The 18506-nt window shown below is 44.6% G+C and overlaps 1 protein-coding gene across 1 annotated transcript in view; it reads right to left on the minus strand.

Moving 5' to 3' along the window:
• Window positions 1-9884, minus strand: part of LOC124605153 (neurotactin) — a 268585-nt gene extending 258701 nt beyond the window's left edge. The window contains exon 1 of the mRNA XM_047136634.1: window positions 9753-9884. The gene's annotated coding sequence lies outside the window, so the exon portion shown is untranslated. The remainder of the gene's footprint in view (window positions 1-9752) is intronic.
• Window positions 9885-18506: the final 8622 nt, after the last annotated feature.

Genomic DNA, 18506 nt, shown 5'->3' on the forward strand with positions numbered 1-18506 from the left:
GGGGAGGTGAGGATCATAGTTGATAGGAGGGATAAATGGAGGGAGAGAGGGCACCTGGGAGGGGTAGTTGATGGAACCCACCTCAAGAAAGGAAATCAAGGGAGTAGAGATGAAGGTATAGCAGCGGGTGGGGGTTGAAGAGGAGAGGAGTAACCAGTGGATGAGGGGAACCAAGTTGGCGGGAGGTGTAGAGAATGCGGACATGTTCGAGGAAACTGAGCACATGCGGGAGAGGAATCAGGTCATAGAGGATCCGCGTGGGGGGCAGAAGGCGTATACGGAAGGCAAAGCGGAGTGCATGGCACTCAAGAATCTGGAGGGACTTATAGAGTTTGGAGGGGGGGGCAGATATCCAGGTGGGAATGGCATAACAGAGGATGGGACAGATTAAGGATTTGTAGGTGTGGAGGATCGTAGAGGGGTTCGACCCCCATGTCCAGTCAGAGAGAAGTTCAAGGAGACAGAGGTGGTTGTGGGCTTTGGATGGGACAGACCGGAGGGATCCAGGTGAGGTGATGGTCAATGGTGAGTCCAAGGTAGGTGAGGGTGGGGGAGAGGCGGACAGGACGAGCGCAAATGGTAAGGGAAAAATCAAGGAGCCGGAAGGAGCAAGTGGTACAACGTATGATCATTGTCTGGGTTTTGGAATTGAGGAGCCACACCATGTGGCAAAAAGGTCTAGGTGTTTCTGGAGAAGGACCGTTGAAGGATAGGCAGTGTCAACGGCATACTGCAGGAGCCGGACCAGAGGGGAGGGGAGGGGGACGGGGCGGTTGGGGCATATCTACCGTGTACAGGAGGTAGTGTACATTATGAACAACTGTTCTGATTGAACGATGATCTTAATGATCCACTGACGAGAACGGTCACCACGTGTTACTTTGTGAAATTAAGTGTCATTGTCAACTGGTACATAATTTAACAAACGGAGGATTTATATTTGTATTCAACGACCCGCTAACACACACACACACACACACACACACACACACACACACACAGACACACACACACACACACTCTGATGATGCAAAACAATGTAACCACTGCCCACCTCAAGACAGAATGACATCTGGTGGCGTTACGGGCCCTTGACGTGCTAAGGAAAGTCCAAAACGTGGCAGAGACGATTGGGGAACACAAGGTTACGGCCAGGCGTCAGGGAACGAGCACTTCGGAAATAGTCGCAACCATCTATCGAAAGTAGTTGGAGGACAGTGAAACGCCGGCCGGAGTGGCCGAGCGGTTCTAGGCGCTACAGTCTAGAACCGCGCGACCGCTACGGTCGCAGGTTCGAATCCTGCCTCGGGCATGAATGTATGTGATGTCCTTAGGTTAGTTAGGTTTAAGTAGTCCTAAGTTCTAGGGGGCTGATGATCTCAGAAGTTTAGTCCCATAATGGTCAGAGCCATTTTTTTTTTCACAGTGATACCAAGAATGAATTTATTTGTATTGTCCTCAAGATTCGTACAAATCGGCCCTAAAGAGCATTTGCCTGACACGAAAACCGCATGCATCACTGCTACTGACAACCGCTTACCACTGTTTACAATACCTGATCACATCCTGACAAATTTGCCATAACGAGAATCTGAAATCTGAGATAGAGAGGCCATGTTTCAGTTTATTGTGGAACTGTCAACTAATATGAACTAGCGGAGAAATACTATCAAAGCACAAAAAATGTGAACATCTTCCTGTTTGTTTAAAGGACTCTGACCGAAAAGTTGGGTAGCAGCTACCTCATTCTACCTGCCTCTTAGGATTTCTCAAATCACTTAATGAAAAAGTCAGGATGGTTCCTCTGAAGACACAAATTGTGTCTACGGGAACCGGTGGCATTAGGACATACCATGACACGTCGTAGGTACTCGTACCGCAGCCGGTTCGATAGCATTTTTTCCATTCAAGCGATGTGTCATTCGCCCCTCCCATTCCTACCTTCCCTGTATCTTTCCACATATGTCAGTTTTCGCTGCCGACTATGATACACGGTGTATACTAGTTTGACAGCCCAAGCGGTCGGTTGTTTCGCTTGGGAGCCACACTGATCCCGACTGGAACAGCGCTGGCGACGCGTGGACACTCCACTACACACTCCGCAGACAAAACCGAATGCTGTAGAATGATTTGGTGGACTGCAAAAAGCGTTAACGTTTTGTCAGAGAAAATGATGGGGCCGCGACAGACTATTTGTAAAAAAACGGTAAACGTCTCTTATTACAGAACACGCAAGGGTACTACTATCGATAGCAGTATGTGACAGTGATTACTACCCCTTACGCGTCGTTGGTTCTCTGGAACATTCGGAACTGGGCGCGCCTCTTAGGCACTGCCTTGATTTGTTCAACAATGGCCAAGAGCTAGGGTTCACGCGCCTTTATGCAAGGCGAAAGCAGCCGTTCGTGTCTCGCGTGGAACGGTCGCATGCCGTCGAGCCACACACAAAAAAAGAAAAAAATGAACTTGGGCAGTTTGAAGATGTTGACAAGATACGAAAATGGCTCTGAGCACTGTGGGACTTAACATCTGAGGTCATCAGTCCCCTAGAACTTAGAACTACTTAAACCTAACTAACCTAAGGACATCACACACATCCATTCCCGAGGCAGGATTCGAACCTGCGACCGTAGCGGTCGCGCCTAGAACCGCTCGGTCTCTCGGGCCGGCTGACAAGATACGAGTCTTAATTTTCCGACTAATGACAGGGCAATGAGTGATTAATCGGTTTATCCGCCGAGGGTGCGCGGAATGGGACACGAAAGTAGCCTGCAGTATCTGGTTTTTTTTTTTTGGGGGGGGGGGGGGGAGGCTGTATTAGTACCTGGGCAATTATTAATGTTACCGTGAACGTTTATAACGTCATAGTGTAATCTGAAAAAGCAATATAGCAAAGGCAAACTTTTCGGTGTGAATGTGGAATTGAATTTAACTGCTAATGAGAGCATGGTTGGATCTATCCATTGTTAGGAAGTGTGTTACTTAGCAACTCAGCGAACGAAATAAATGATGTTAACTCTTGTCCTCTCAAAGTTATACTTCCACTTACATCGAAGAACGAAGCATGTTCTCTGTATTAACAATCCCTTAAGCACGACTGATAGCCGTAAAAGAAATTGTTGTGATTAGGAATCGGCAAAGTATAACGAGGGGGTTTACAAACATTACTCGACCGATGAAACAGTGAAATGATGCAGAAGTATACCTAGTTTAGCCACCAGAAAAGCGCTCTTGCACCGGAAAGATATATCTGCGTTATCGGTCATTACGATAGAAAAAGTGCAGGAACTCCGCTTCGAAATAGTTCCCCATATACTCTTGGTCCAGATTTGCTATATGTGTCTTTTTCTGTTTCTGAACATCAAAAAACAACATAGAATGAGAATTTTTCGTGAATTCAAGAGTTTATCTCTGCCGTAAAGGACAATACCGTTGAGAGGAGCCGCGCGGAGTGGCCGTGCGGTCTAGGGTGCCATGTCACGGATTACGCGGCCCCTCCCGCCGGAGGCTCGAATTCTCCTTCAGGCATGGGGTGTGTGTGTTGTTCTTAGCCTAAGTTAGTTTATGTTAGTTTAAGTACTGTGTACGTCTAGTGACCGATGACCTCTGCAGTTTGGTACCTTAGGAAATCACACACACGGTTGTGAGGCAGTAAAAAAAATTGGAACCACCTTGGACCAAATGGTTTAAGCTCAATGGAATTTGCGTCGACAAATTAAGTTTTGCTTCTTCAAAATAGTGTTATTTTCCAAACTTAGAAATTCATCTCCCCAAGCGCAGAGAACAATATAGACTGTATAAAAAGACGAAAACTTCTCAGTAAAAGTGTAAAATCCGCGCAAGGAAAACAGAACACAACAACGTGATTGCAGTTCCAGGGATCTGCACTTCGTACCTCGTCCTAGTCCGCCTCGGTAGCTGCCCGGCCACCCCGCAGATTGCCAACCGAAGCGGCACGGGTTCGATGTTCGATTCCCGGCCGGATTGGAGATTTCCTCCTCTCAGGGACTGGATGTTGTGATGTCCTTGTCTTGGTATCGTCGTAACTGTCAATAAAATCGTCTCCAATCCGCTGTCGCATCATCTTTCCATCACTGAGATGGCTAAATGGACACGACCCGAAAGTCAATTAAAAAATATTAAAAAAAAAACACTTCGTCCCCCCCAGTTCCTCTATGGGGCAATAGAAGAAAGAAAGGCAAGAGCAGGCGCGTGCAGGCCAAATCTGATCCGGCCGGAAATGGCAGCTGTTCCCGACAGCAGCTGGCAACTGGCTGCCGCCTCAAGAGTCTGGAATGAATTGTGTGGACAGTCGCTGCAGCTCGTCTCGCGCTTCGCAGCCACGACCTCCGAGAGACTTGTAAAGACAAACACACACACACACCCATGCCCGAGGAAGGACTCGAACCTCCAGCGGGAGTGGAGAAATCGAATGTGAATGGCGCAGGCCGATACCTCATCAGATACTGGACTCTATCATCCGCAGATGCCTGTACGAAAATTTCTAATGTTCTCCTACATCTGCATACATAATCCACAAGCCACCATATGGTATATGACGGACGGAATTTCGTACCACTGGTAGTATTTCCCTCTCCTGTTCCATTCAAAAATAGAGCGAGGGAGAAACGACTATCTATATGCTACCGACTGAGCCTAAAGTTCTCTTGTCTTCGCTGTCCTTGAGCGGGATGTATGTTGGTGGCAGAAGAACCATTCTGCACAGTGCCCAAATGGAAGTTCTATAAACTTTCTCCATAGTGTTTCACGAAAACAAATTCTTCCTTCCGAGGATTCCTATTTACCCGGGTGTTGATCGAACGTGTTTGTAGCAAATCCAGCAGAATGCCTCTCAGTTGCTCCGATGTCTTTCTTTTATGCGACACTGAGGTACTCAAGAATACCACCTGGACAAGTGTTCTGCATGCCATCTTCTTTATAGACGAGCTACACTACCCTAGACTTCGCCCGAAAAACTGATGTCGATCATTCACCTACCCTACATCCAATCTTACGAGCTTTTTACATTTCAAGTCGCTTTACAAAGTTACGCATACATATGTAAATGACGTGGCTGTCAAGAAGTATACCACTAATAGTATTTTAGAACATTACAGGACTGTATTCCTACTCATTTGTATAACTTACAGCACATTTTCCACATTCAGAGCATGTCGGTATTTATTTATTGGGTAAAGTACATTCTGTCCCTACTTACAATATATGTACCTCAAAATCCGAGGGTTTCCATTCTGCAATAGCCTCCTAAAAAAATAACTGAACTGTTCGAGGACCACACCTCCCTCTTATTAGCTATTACATAATATTTTTGTCGCAGTATTTCTAAAGACAAAGTTCCATAAAAAAAAGAACAAAAAAATCAGTAGTGAACTTCACATGAAATACCATTGTGCACGTTGAGTTAACTGGAAGATACGCATGAATCTGTAACTGTTTATTACGTAATCGTAGCATTCAGAAGAATAGTGTTCACTAGCCCTATCAGTAACATACACACTCTTCGAGAGATGCCTCCAGAGGCCATCTAGGTATAGAAGAAATAATCAGCTACATATTTACTACGCACGAATAGGTTGGCACAGACACTTTCCCTTATTTTGTTCGCATTTATACCGAACAAGGTGCTTCACCTGGTAAGACGTTAGGCTCGTCGGCCTAGTCACCCACTCTTAGACTTTTATTAGCTTTCGTATAAAAAAAAAAAAAAAAAAAAAAAAAAAAAGCCAGCTCGGGTAACTGACGCGATGCTTCCTTCACAAAAAAGCAAGAATAAATCCTTCCTCCATCCTCCCTCATCTGAATCAGCACTCTGCCAGTGACTATTTCACTGTCGATCATTCAACAGCGGAACCTAGCAGAAAAATTACCTGCAAAAAAAAAAGTAATATCTGAAATGCGGTATGTTTCCCAAATGTAAACATTCACTCGGCACCAAATCGTCCTTGGAGACACAGAAACATTACTTGCCTATTATTGTCACTAACTGTTAGGAGACAGCGCAGGGCTTTGCGCTCATGTCCGTTTCATGACTAAAAGGCAATACAATGGATCACAATTCACAAGGTTTTGTCGTTTCTGGAAACACATCGTGTCAGTCACTAAGAGTGAAGAAGGGAGTATCTACACCATACAGGCATCTGAAGTTTTGATATTCATCTACTGCTCACAGTCGTCTCTTGAACACAGAGAACCCTTCTTTCACTGTTGGATTGGTGATGACCTTCGTCGACTGTGTGTTTAGGAAATTGTGAAGGAAAAGGACTGCATAATCGAGTTTGGCAAGTTCCATACTGCAAAAAAATCATTTGCTCTGTTCACTTAATCACTGAATATATTTATATATCTGCACAGTTATTTGGGGCTATCAAATATCCACGTCGTAGCTGGAATGTTAAAACTTCTGGTAGGGGCAGCAACAATCCGCATTATTAAGCTGACTATGTCAACTGCTTTGTTAGATCATCTGAAAGCAATTCTAGTTCTGTCTACGTAAACATAATAAATATTACATTATTATTGGTGAAGAGACTGAGTAACTGAAAATTTTAAGTATATACACACTTGGTGCAGCAAATAACAAAATTTTAGTGTGTCTAGATGAGATAAAACGAAACACTTTTTTAAGTGACACAAGTGCTCACAGTTTCATCGTTTCACCGCTAGGGATCCACGTAGATTTTGAAGTTATTGATGTTCAGAGGAGTCGTTCAAACTGTCGTGCTATGAATATTGTTTTAGAGATATTGCTGAAAGACTCGTCCGCTCCCATTAATACACAACGGACATCTGTGTGCTAACAACTGTTTAACAAGCTCAAAACATCAGACGTTTCATGAGTAGTGGCTGCAGCTTGGACCAAGCGAGCAGTCAGCTCCTCTGGGGTGTCTGTCCGTGTCTCGTACAACAGACGTTTCATCTCCCTGCGCTAAATGAGATCCGTATGTTTGAGGCCGAGAGATCTGTGTGATCATGATACTGACCGAACCCACCCAATTTCTGGACTGGTGGAGCTGGAGCAGTTATTCGTGGGACACCTGGTTGTTCTGAGAGTGTCAGACAATCATCAGCACGGTGACGCCAGCCGTGCTTTAATGTAAACGGACGATATTGTCAGCAACCTCTCTAAATCACGACTCATCATATGCAGTTTGAAAACCATCACAGAACACCACTAGGGTCAAAAACTTTATGGATTCCTTGCGGGATAACGGAACACGTGTGATATTTTTGTCATATAACAAAGTATTTCGTTTTACTTCCTCTCACCACTATAAAATTTTACTTCCGTAGTGTTTTTTTTTTTCACAGTGTTCGCAAATTCCCGAAATAAACTTTTAGGACTTGCAGAGGGGAATGAGTACTTAATATTTTGAATAGGAACCCACGTCCGTAAATATACCGTTACCGTTGTATGACGGTTTCAATTCAGAGATGTAACGCGCCCACGGCTGCTGAGGGACACGGAAAACTCTCAGAGTAGCTTGTCGTGTATGCAATAGGATAGACAGGATGAATTGCCACTGAACGCCCGCCAGGAAATGTGATTTCAGCATTCTGGTACACCATCTAGCTTCTCACGTGCAGTTCGCAGACATCTCAGCAGACGGTATGGCGAAAAATGGGTAGGCCGAGGTGGTCGAAACGCGTAGCCGCTGAGATCGCCGGATTTACCTCCTATGGACAACTTCTTGTGGCGTCGTATGCAATGTTTAAATTACGAGACTTCTGTAGGGACAGAGGAAGATCTGCTGGCACGAGTTCTGGTCGCTACACTACAAACTGAACAGACACCAGTTGATATGGAGAGTATGTACCGGAACATGTTTCGTACATACAACGTCTGTAACAACGTTGGTGGTCGCCACATTGAGCCTCTGTTGTAATGCACAAGTACTGTTCTGTACGGCCCGCATCTCGTGGTCGTGCGGTAGCGTTCTCGCTTCCCACGCCCGGGTTCCCGGGTTCGATTCCCGGCGGGGTCAGGGATTTTCTCTGCCTCGTGATGGCTGGGTGTTGTGTGCTGTCCTTAGGTTAGTTAGGTTTAAGTAGTTCTAAGTTCTAGGGGGCTGATGACCATAGATGTTAAGTCCCATAGTGCTCAGAGCCATTTTTTTTGTTCTGTACGTACAGGATGCTCTGTTCTTTTTTGGTTTGGTATAATGTAAACACGTAATGTTTTAAATGTTAATACAAACAAATGCGAGTCGGCCGGTATGGCCGAGTGGTTCTAGGCGCTCCAGTCTGGAACCGCGCGACCGCTACGGTCGCAGGTTCGAATCCCGTCTCAGGCATGGATGTGTGTGATGTTCTTAGGTTAGTTAGGTTTAATTAGTTCTAAGATCTATGGGACTGATGACCTCAGAAGTTAAGACCCATAGTGCTCAGAGCCATTTGAACCATTTTTTGAAACAAATGCGCTCAAGTGAAAAAAGGATATTTCGTTATGATTCCTTTCGAATTGTTACCTGCTAGTAGTACTGCGTCACGACTAATTCAGTTCCTAAAGCAGAAGTGTATTAGTTAAAAATTGAAAGCGACGTACAACGTAAACGGTAGTTTTCTGGACATTGATTCCTATTCAAAATTATCATGAATTCTCTCCCCCCTACTAGTCCTAGAAGTTTGTAACGGGAATTTCCGAACGCCCTGTCTGTGCTGCATATGGTCCGATCGTAGATGAAGGTGAAACAGTTTACAAATAAATCCTCTTCGATGGCCGACTAACATGCATCGTGTTTGCTTTATTGAAAAATAAGTGCATGCATTTTGAATTCCGAAATAAATAAAAAAATATAGCAGGTCAGCAACTGGAAGCAGTTAATTCCATGAATTATCTGGGAGTAGGCATTAGGAGCGATTTAAAATGGAATGATCATATAAAGTTGATCGTCGATATAGCAGATGCCAGACTGAGATTCATTGGAAGAATCCTAAGGAAATGCAATCCGAAAAGAAATGAAGTAGGTTACAGTACACTTGTTCGCCCACTGCTTGAATATTGCTCACCAGTCTGGGATCCGTACCAGATAGGGTTGATAGAAGAGGTAGAGAAGATCCAACGGAGAGCAGCGCGCTTCGTTACAGGATCATTTAGTAATCGCGAAAGCGTTACGGAGATGATAGATAAACTCCAGTGGAAGACTCTGCAGGAGAGACACTCAGTAGCCCGGTACGGGCTTTTGTTGAAGTTTCGAGTACATAGCTTCACCGAGGAGTCAAGCAGTATATTGCTCCCTGCTACGTATATCTCGCGAAGAGACCATGGGGATAAAATCAGAGAGATTAGAGCCCACACAGAGGCATACCGACAATCTTTCTGTCCACGAACAATACGAGACTGGAATAGAAGGGAGAACCGATAGAGGTACACAAAGTACCCTCCGCCACACACCTTCAGGTGGCTTGCGGAGTATGGGTGTAGGTGTAGAAATTGCACACTATCTTTTAGATAAAGCTCGCACAGAAGACAGTTAGCACTCGAACGTTTAGTTAATCATCTAAGCCAGTAATGTAAACAACTGGTGAATATCAACATTTGCACAACAGGAATGAAAAGAATGTGCTATCTGCTGAAGTAAAAGTGCATTGAATGTTCCAGCGTCTTTACTTCAGTAAGGTCAAGCCGGAACATATGCTTCGAAAATGTTTTCGTGCAGCTTCACATCCACGTGACAACATTAGCGAATTTATCTAGCTGCGGAGGCCGGCGCCGCGCTGGCATGGCGACCTACTTGGTGGTCCGGTGCTGGGGTTCGGCGATCGCTCCTCGGCTGGGCTGGGCGGGGCGTGTCTGCGCGCTGGCGTGGGACGCACGGGGTGGCTGGGCTGCGCTGCGCTGCTGCGGTCCCGTGGCGTCGCGCTGGCTGCCGGCTGCCTACTGACGCTCCGCCGCGTGCCGCGGCCGACCACCGGGCCCACACCGGTGACGTCACGCCGCCGCCGCCCCCAGCGCTCCCGCGCCTGCGCTCCCGCCAGCGGCACACGCTGTCGGCGTCTCGGCGCACATCGATCCGACGCCTATCCGGCGTTAAATTGCGTCGAAAAACCTGGTGCTCACTCTCCGACCGACACGCACCACTAAGTCTTTATTTTCTACGCGTTCCAAAACACGATCTTTTTTGTGCAAGTATAACACCCCTGGACTTGACGACATTCTGTCAGAACTGCTGATAACCTTGGGAGAACCAGCCATGACAAAACTCTTCCATCTGGTGTGGAACATACACTACTGGCCATTAAAATTGCTACACCACGAACATGACGTGCTACAGACGCGAAATTTAACCGATAGGAAGAAGATGCTGTCATATGCAAATGATTAGCTTTTCAGAGCATTCACACAAGGTTGGCGCCGGTGGCGACACCTACAACGTGCTGACATGAGGAAAGTTTCTAACCGATTTCTCATACACAAACAGCAGTTGACCGGCGTTGTCTGGTGAAATGTTGTTGTGATGCCTCGTGTAAGGAGGAGAAACGCGTACCATCACGTTTCCGACTTCGATAAAGGTTGAAACGTCCCCTTTTTAACAAATTATACATGAATGTGCTTAAACTGACACACAATATTTTGTTAGCGCAACGCAATCTGACTTTCAAAATTCCCTACAAAAGAACGGCCCTGACTAACATTGAACTATACATTTCACAAATCACTTACCTCACAAAAATCTTCGCTGCTCAAGCTACTGCAATACAGCGAGCGCCACTACTGCCAGCTAAATAAAAGATTCAAACTATGGAAGGCACTAACTACTGATAGGGATAGTTAGCAAATGAAAGATATTAATAGAGAACAAACAATGTATTTACCTTGATATCATCATATATAAATATAGCAGTTCATGACAAATTTCAAAACTCCGCCATCTCTCTCCCCACATCCACCACTGCTGGCGGCTCACCTCCAACTGCGCAACGCTACGCGCTGTTCACATCCAGCTGCCGCTGCCCAACACTACAATGGCAGACAACAATGCAAACTAGCCACAGACTGCACACAGGTGGCGTTACCAATAAAAAAACCTAAACAGCCTACTTACATAGAGAAAACATAAACAGCCTGCTTACAAGGTCGGATTGTAGCGTATCGCGATTGCGGTTTATCGTATCGCGACATTGCTGCTCGCGTTTGTCGAGATCCATTGACTATTAGCAGAACATGGAATCGGTGGGTTCAGGAGGGTAATACGGAACGCTGTTCTGGATCCCAACGGACTCGTATCGCTAGCAGTCGAGACGACAGGCATCTTATCCGCATGGCTGAAACGGATCGTGCAACCACGTCTCGATCCCTGAGTCAGCAGATGGGGACGTCTCCAAGACAACAACCATCTGCACCAACAGTTCGATGAAGTTTGCAGCAGCATGGACTATCAGCTCGGAGACCGTGGCTGCGGTTACCCTTGACGCTGCATCACACGCAGGAGCCCCTGCGATGGTGAAGTCTACGACGAACCTGCGTGCACGAATGGCAAAACGTCATTTTTTCGGATGAATCCAGGTTCTGTTCTGGTCGCATCCGTGTTTGGCGACATCGCGATTAACGCACATTGGATGCGTGTATTCGTCATCGCTATACTGGCGTATCACCCGGCGTGATGTTATTGGGTGCCACTGGTTACACGTGTCGGTCACCTCCTGTTCGCATTGACGGCACTTTGAACAGTGGACGTTACTTTTCAGATGTGTTACGACCCGTCCCTCTACCCTTCATTCGATCCCTGCGAAAGCCTACATTTCAGCAGGATAAGGCACGACCGCGTGTTGCAGATCCTGTACGGGCCTTTCTGGATACAGAAAATGTTCGACTGCTGCCCTGGCCAGCACATTCTCCAGATCTCTCACCAATTGAAAACGTCTGGTCAATGGTGGCCGAGCAACTGGCTCGTCACAATACGCCAGTCACTACTCTTGATGAACTGTGGTATCGTGTTCAAGCTGCATGGGCAGCTGTACCTGTACACGCCACCCAAGCTCTGTTTGACTCAATGCCCAGGCGTATCAAGGCCGTTATTACAGCCAGATGTGGTTGTTCTGGGTACTGATTTCTCAGGATCTATGCACGCAAATTGCGTGAAAATGTAATCACATGTCAGTTCTAGTATAATATATTTGTCCAATGAATACCCGTTTATCATCTGCATTTCTTCCTGGTGTAGCAGTTTTAATGGCCAGTAGTGTATATGAGACAGGTGGAATACCTTCAGACTTCAAGAAGAATACAGTGGACAGTCGTGCAATGTCGGCTGCGTAAAGTTTTCTGACTTCACTGTGTAACTCTGGTCGTTAATCGGCATATTAATATACTATTCTCTTAACTCAAGACATGTTGTATGGATAGCACAGTATAACGATTTTTATTTTTTTATTTATAGTACTTAATTACATCGAAAGTAAAAGATTTATATAGCCGCGCGGGATTAGCCGAGCGGTCTAGGGCGCTGCAGTCATGGACTGTGCGGCTGGTCCCGGCGGAGGTTCGAGTCCTCCCTCGGGCATGGGTATGTGTGTTTGTCGTTAGGATAATTTAGGTTAAGTAGTGTGTAAGCTTAGGGACTGATGACCTTAGCAGTTAAGTCCCATAAGATTTCACACACATTTGAACAAAAGATTTATAATCACAAGTCTTGTAACAACTGTCCTGCAGAGTCGGCCATTGTTTTTTATGTGATAATATCGGTTATTAATGATAAACTACTCTGATACTTATTGAATAATAATAGAACACATAAACATGGGAATGTATTGTTACTGTTTCAGCTCAGTTCACCATTGTTTAGCTTACTGTTTTATAGATATCCTAAATTAAATACGAGGCGTGTTTTTTTAGTAAGTACCGTTTTGAAATTAGAAAAAGACGTTCTAAGATATCCCAATAATTTTATTTTTACATGAAAGCCTGTACCTTAATCGACTTTTCTACATAATTTCCGTCAATACTGTGGCACTTGTCATAACGTTGTACCAGTTTTAGTATACCCTCCTCATAGAAGTCTGCCGCCTGACTTTTTAACCACTGCATCAGCACTGTTTTGACTTCGTCATCGTCTTGAAGGTGCTGACCACCCAGGTGTTACTTCAAGTGCAGGAACAGATGGAAGTCACTGGGCGCAAGATCGGGGCTGTACGGAGGATGATCTAGAGTCTCCCACCGAAAAGATGTGATGAGATCTTTGGCCCGATTCGCCACATGCGGACGGGCATTGTCTTGCAGCAAAACGATGCCCTTGCTCAACTTCCATGGACTGTTTCTTTGATTCTAGTGACACATAGGCCACCCATGTTTCATCGCCCGTAACAATTTGGCTTAACAAATCATCACCGTCGTTGCGGTACCGCTCAAGGAAAGCCAATGCACTCTCTAAACGATATGGTTTTGTGCACATCCGCCAACATTTTCGGTACCCAGCGTGCGCACAATTTTCGGTAATTCAAGTGCTCGGGCACAATGCCATACAAAACTCTACGAGAAGCATTAGGAAAGTCATCCCGCAAGGACAAAATCGTAAAGCGTCTGTTTTCTCTCACCTTATTGTCCACTTCTTGCACCAAACTTTCATTAACGACCGAAGGACGCCCAATCCGTTGTTCATCATGCACATTTGCGCGGCCATCTTTAAATGCTCTCACCCACAGTCTTACCATTCCATCACTCGCAATATTTTCTGCGTAAACTGCACAGATCTCACGATGAATATCGATCGCTTTTAGGCCTTTAGCACTAAGAAATCTTGTAACAGCCCATACTTCACAGTCGGCGGGACTCACAATTATTGGAAGCATCTTAAACACTCAGTACACAACGTAAACAAGGAAAAATCAGATTGTAATGGCGTCAGTGCGTAGATTAAGGTACAGGCTTACATGTAAAAATAAAATTATTGAGATATCTTAGCATGTCTTTTTTTAATTTCAAAACGGTACTTACTTAAAAAAACACACCTCGTACAAAATATTCTCCTGATCCACACACCACTCCTGTGCGTAGCTTCTACGTTTGGCACACAGCGCCCAGTCTTCTTCAGACGACCCCAGACACATAGTACACTCTTCAGTCTCTTCTACTGACCCAGTATTTCCAGTAAATTCTAAATTTCCTCACCGCTTTGTAGCTGCATATCCATGACCACCCTTGGCGTGTTTATTTTATTTTGCAGCACTCAAACTTAAGTTCACCATTTTCAACTCTCTTTCAGACTTTATTCTTTTCGGTTTTCATCTGTTCTATTCGGTGGCGATCTTTTTCTTTTCTAATTGCTGAAAATGATTCAGCTGCCTCCGTCGAGCTCATTTTGTTAGACATAACCTTGCTCACAGCCATTTTCATGCGCTCTTCATTACATTTTTTCATTCTCCGCCATTTTATACTGAAAAGAAGTAAGAAGAAGAAACGTAAGTGAAAACCTGTAATTGCTTCTGGCCGATACTGAAAGACAATCGGGTGGTCCGTATTGCACGACAAACACGCAGTAGGACTTAGCCATATTGTAGGTTCTTTTATAGAAATGATCACGAAACGATTGGTAGAGGTCGTTCCTTATATAACACATATAACCGAAATACAGCAACGAAATAGTTCACTTACCTTAACAAAGGGTACCACATGCCTCAAAATATCCTCCGCGTGCTAAGAGCTGCAACAACACCATCAAGCGATCAGAGCAGACAAAGCACTGAAGAGAAGAGGAAGATATCACACTCCAGTGCACATAGATTCACAAGTTTTCTTCTGCTTATTGTACACTTCTGCCATTTGGAGGCGAAAGGAGAAATGACGTAGTGGCCAGTGGTGTAAGGCGACCTATACTGCACGACTCCAAACGATTCCAATTCAAAAAAAAAAGTGCCAACAGGCGAGACATTACCGAACTATCAGTTAGAGAAGTCATGGCTGAAAAATAATAATACGAATTCTCCACACCAGAATGGAAAAAATGGTAGAAGCCCACTGCGGCGAAGATCAGTTTGGATTCAGGAGAAATGGGGAAACACGGGAGACAATACTGACCCAATGACTTCTCTTAGGAGATAGGTTAAGCAAAGGCAAACCTACGTTTATAGCGTTTGTAGACTTAGAGAAAGATTTTGAGAATGTTTCCTACAATACTCCCGTTGAAATTCTGAATGTAGCAGGGGTAAAATACATGGACCGAAAGACTGTTTACAACTTATACAGAAACCAGATGGCAGTTAAACAGTGAAGAGGCTTCAAAGGCAGCAGTCTTTGAGAAGGGAGAGAGACGGTGTTATAGCCTATCCTCGATGTTATTCAAATGGTTCAAATGGCTCTGAGCACTAAGGGACTCAACATCTGAGGTCATCAGTCCCCTAGAACTTAGAACTACTTACACCTAACTAACCTAAGGACATCACACACATCCATGCCCGAGGCAGGATGCGAACCTGAGACCTTAGTGGTTGCGCGGTTCCAGACTGAAGCGCCTAGAACCGCTCGGCCACACCGGCCGGCCCGATGTTATTCAATCTGTATACTGAGCAAGCAGTAAAGGAAACCAAAGAAAAATATGAGTAGGAATTAAAGTCCAGGAAGAACAAATAAAAACTTTGAAGTTTGCCAAAGACATTGTAATTCAGTCAGAGACAGCAAAGGACTTGGAAAAACAGATGAATAGAATGGACAGTGACTTGAAAGGGGGACATAAGACGAACATCAACAAAAGCAAAACAAGGTTAATGTAGTGTAAACGAATTAAATCAGATGACGCTGAGGGAATTAGATTAGGAAACGAGATACTTAAAGCAGTGGACGAGTTTTGTTATTTGGTAAGCAAAATAACTAATGATGGCCGAAGTATAGAGGATATAAAAAGTAGACTGGCAACGGCACGAAAATCGTTTCTGAAAAAGAGAAATTTGTTAACATCGAATATAGATTAAAGTCTCAGGAGGTATTTTCTAAAAATATTTGTCTGGATTGTAGCCATATATGGAAGTGGCACATGGATGATAAACAATTTAAATAAGGAGAGAATAGAAGCTTTTGATATCGAAGAATACCGAATATTAGACGGGCAAATCGCGTAAGTAATGAGGAAGTAGTGAATAAAATTGAGGAGAAAAGAAATTTGTGTCACACTATGAGTAGAAGGGATAGGTTGATAGGGCACAACCTGATAGATCAAGGGATCATCGATTTAGTGCTGGAAGCAGGTGTGCGTGCGTGTGTGTGTGTGTGCGTGCGTGTGTGTGTGTGTGTGTGTGTGTGTGTGTGTGTGTGTGTGTGTGTGTGTGTGTGTGTGTGGAGAGAGGGGGGGGGGGGTAAAAATAGAAGAGGGACACAAAGCTATGAATACAGTAAGTTTTTAGGGTTCCTTACTTCAATCGGAAGAAACGGAGCCACTATAGGATCACTTTGTTGTCTGTCTGTCTGTCTGCCTGTCTTGTCTGTCCGACTCTTAAATGCCCTTTCTCCCAGAAACGGGTAGACATATCAGGTCGAAATTTTTGTCACCTGCTAAGGCCTACGGTCGCTTTGTGACATAAAAAAATTGACAGGACAAGAAAAGGAAAAAAATCCGAAAATTGATAATTGGTACTTATATCACTCGAAAATATATTTCTTTCGTCATTTTTATCCGACGTCAAACACGAAATTAAAGCAACCAGTGGTTCTGGATTCAGGCTGCCTGGTCGTAGTGGTAAAAGTCGAACATCAGGCAGGTTAGTATGCGAACTTTTGTTTCAAAAAATGGCTCTGAGCACTATGGGACTTAACTTCTGAGGTCATCAGTCCCCTAGAACTTAGAACTACTTAAACCTAACTAACATAAGGACATCACACACATCCGTGCCCGAGGCAGGATTCGAACCTGCGACCATAGCGGTCGCGCTACCTTATGTTTCACTTACATCTTGAAATGCCCTATCTATATGGAGCAATCGCTCCTGGGTGTCTGATGATGGATGGATTCCGAAAGACGTCTTATGAATAATAAAGTCATTCCTTACCCGATGTTTGAACTTTTACCATAGCGACACGATCAGCCTGAATGCAGAAGTACTGATTATTATAATAATGGTCGTCTGCCTTCTGCCTGACTTTACGTCACATTTATGTTATTGAATTTAAAATATTCTCCATAAACTTAATCGCTGGGACTGGCTGGTTCAAATGGCTCTGTGCACTATGGGACTTAACTTCTGAGGTCATCAGTCCCCTAGAACTTAGAACTACTTAAACCTAACTAACCTAAGGACATCACACATATTCATGCCCGAGGCAGGATTCGAACCTGCGACCGTAGCGGTCGCGCGGTTCCAGACTGTAGCGCCTAGAACCGCTCGGCCACTCCGGCCGGCCGCTGGGACTGATATCTTGTCAGTATCAATATCAATAACGGGCAAAAAAGGTCGAAATTCTCGATTTTCTGAATGGATGAGCTGTCTATATACGTAATTACGTTTGCATGGAACCCTCAGTGCAAAGTCCTTCTCGCACCTGGCCATTTTTTAAATTGTCAATGATAATGAAAATGATGATGAAAGACACACAACAACCAGCCCCTGCCGGGAATCGTACCCGGACCCCCTGCGTGGTTGGCGGTAACAAATTTGTATCGATTGTGGATACCCCCCTCCACCTTTTTTTGTTTGAATAATCAGTTTTCTGATTGGTTTTGTGCGCCACGAATTTTTTCCAGCACCGACCTTTTCATCTAAAAGCAGCATTTCCAACCTACGTCCTCTATTATTTGTTGGAACTATTCCAATCTGTCTCTTTCTCTACCCTCCACAGCTCCCTCTAGAACCAAGGAAGTTACTCCCTGAGGACGTAACAGATGCCCTATCACCTGTCTGTTCTTCCTGTATGTGCTTTCCCTGTGTTCCTTTCCTCGCCGATTCTGCGGAGAATCTTCTCATTCCTTATTTTATCAGTTCACCTAATTTTCGACATTATTCTCTAGCACCACATCTCAGATGCTTCGATTCTCTTCGGTCCCGGTTTTCCCACAGTCCATGTTTCACTTACGTACAATGCTACGCTCCAAACGTACATTCTTATAAATTTCTTCCTTAAATTAAGTCTTATCTTTGACATTAGTATACTTCAGTGGACTTCCCTTGGCCAGGAATGCCATTGCAATTTTTTCCAGTGCTAGTATGCTTTTTGTATTCTCCTTGATCCGTCCATCCGTCCCTGAACATTTATCTACTTTCTTCTTTCATCGGCCAACTGAAATATTTCTCCTGGTTTCTTCGTAGTTACCTTGAATGTGCCTATATTTTTCTTCTCAACTTCTCAAATTGCCCTCTTTAAAGATGTGCATTCTTCTCCTACTGAACTGCCTACTGAGTTGTTCCTTATAGCGGTATATATAGCCTCAAACAACTTCAAACATATCTCTTTAGTCCTTAGTACTTCCGTATCCCACTTCTTTGCGCACTGATTCTTTCTGACTAGTCTCTTTAAACTTCAGAATGCTGTACATCATTACTAAATTGTGATCTGAGCCTATACCTGT

Source organism: Schistocerca americana, chromosome 3 (assembly GCF_021461395.2).
Source record: "Schistocerca americana isolate TAMUIC-IGC-003095 chromosome 3, iqSchAmer2.1, whole genome shotgun sequence".
Taxonomy (NCBI): domain Eukaryota; kingdom Metazoa; phylum Arthropoda; class Insecta; order Orthoptera; family Acrididae; genus Schistocerca; species Schistocerca americana.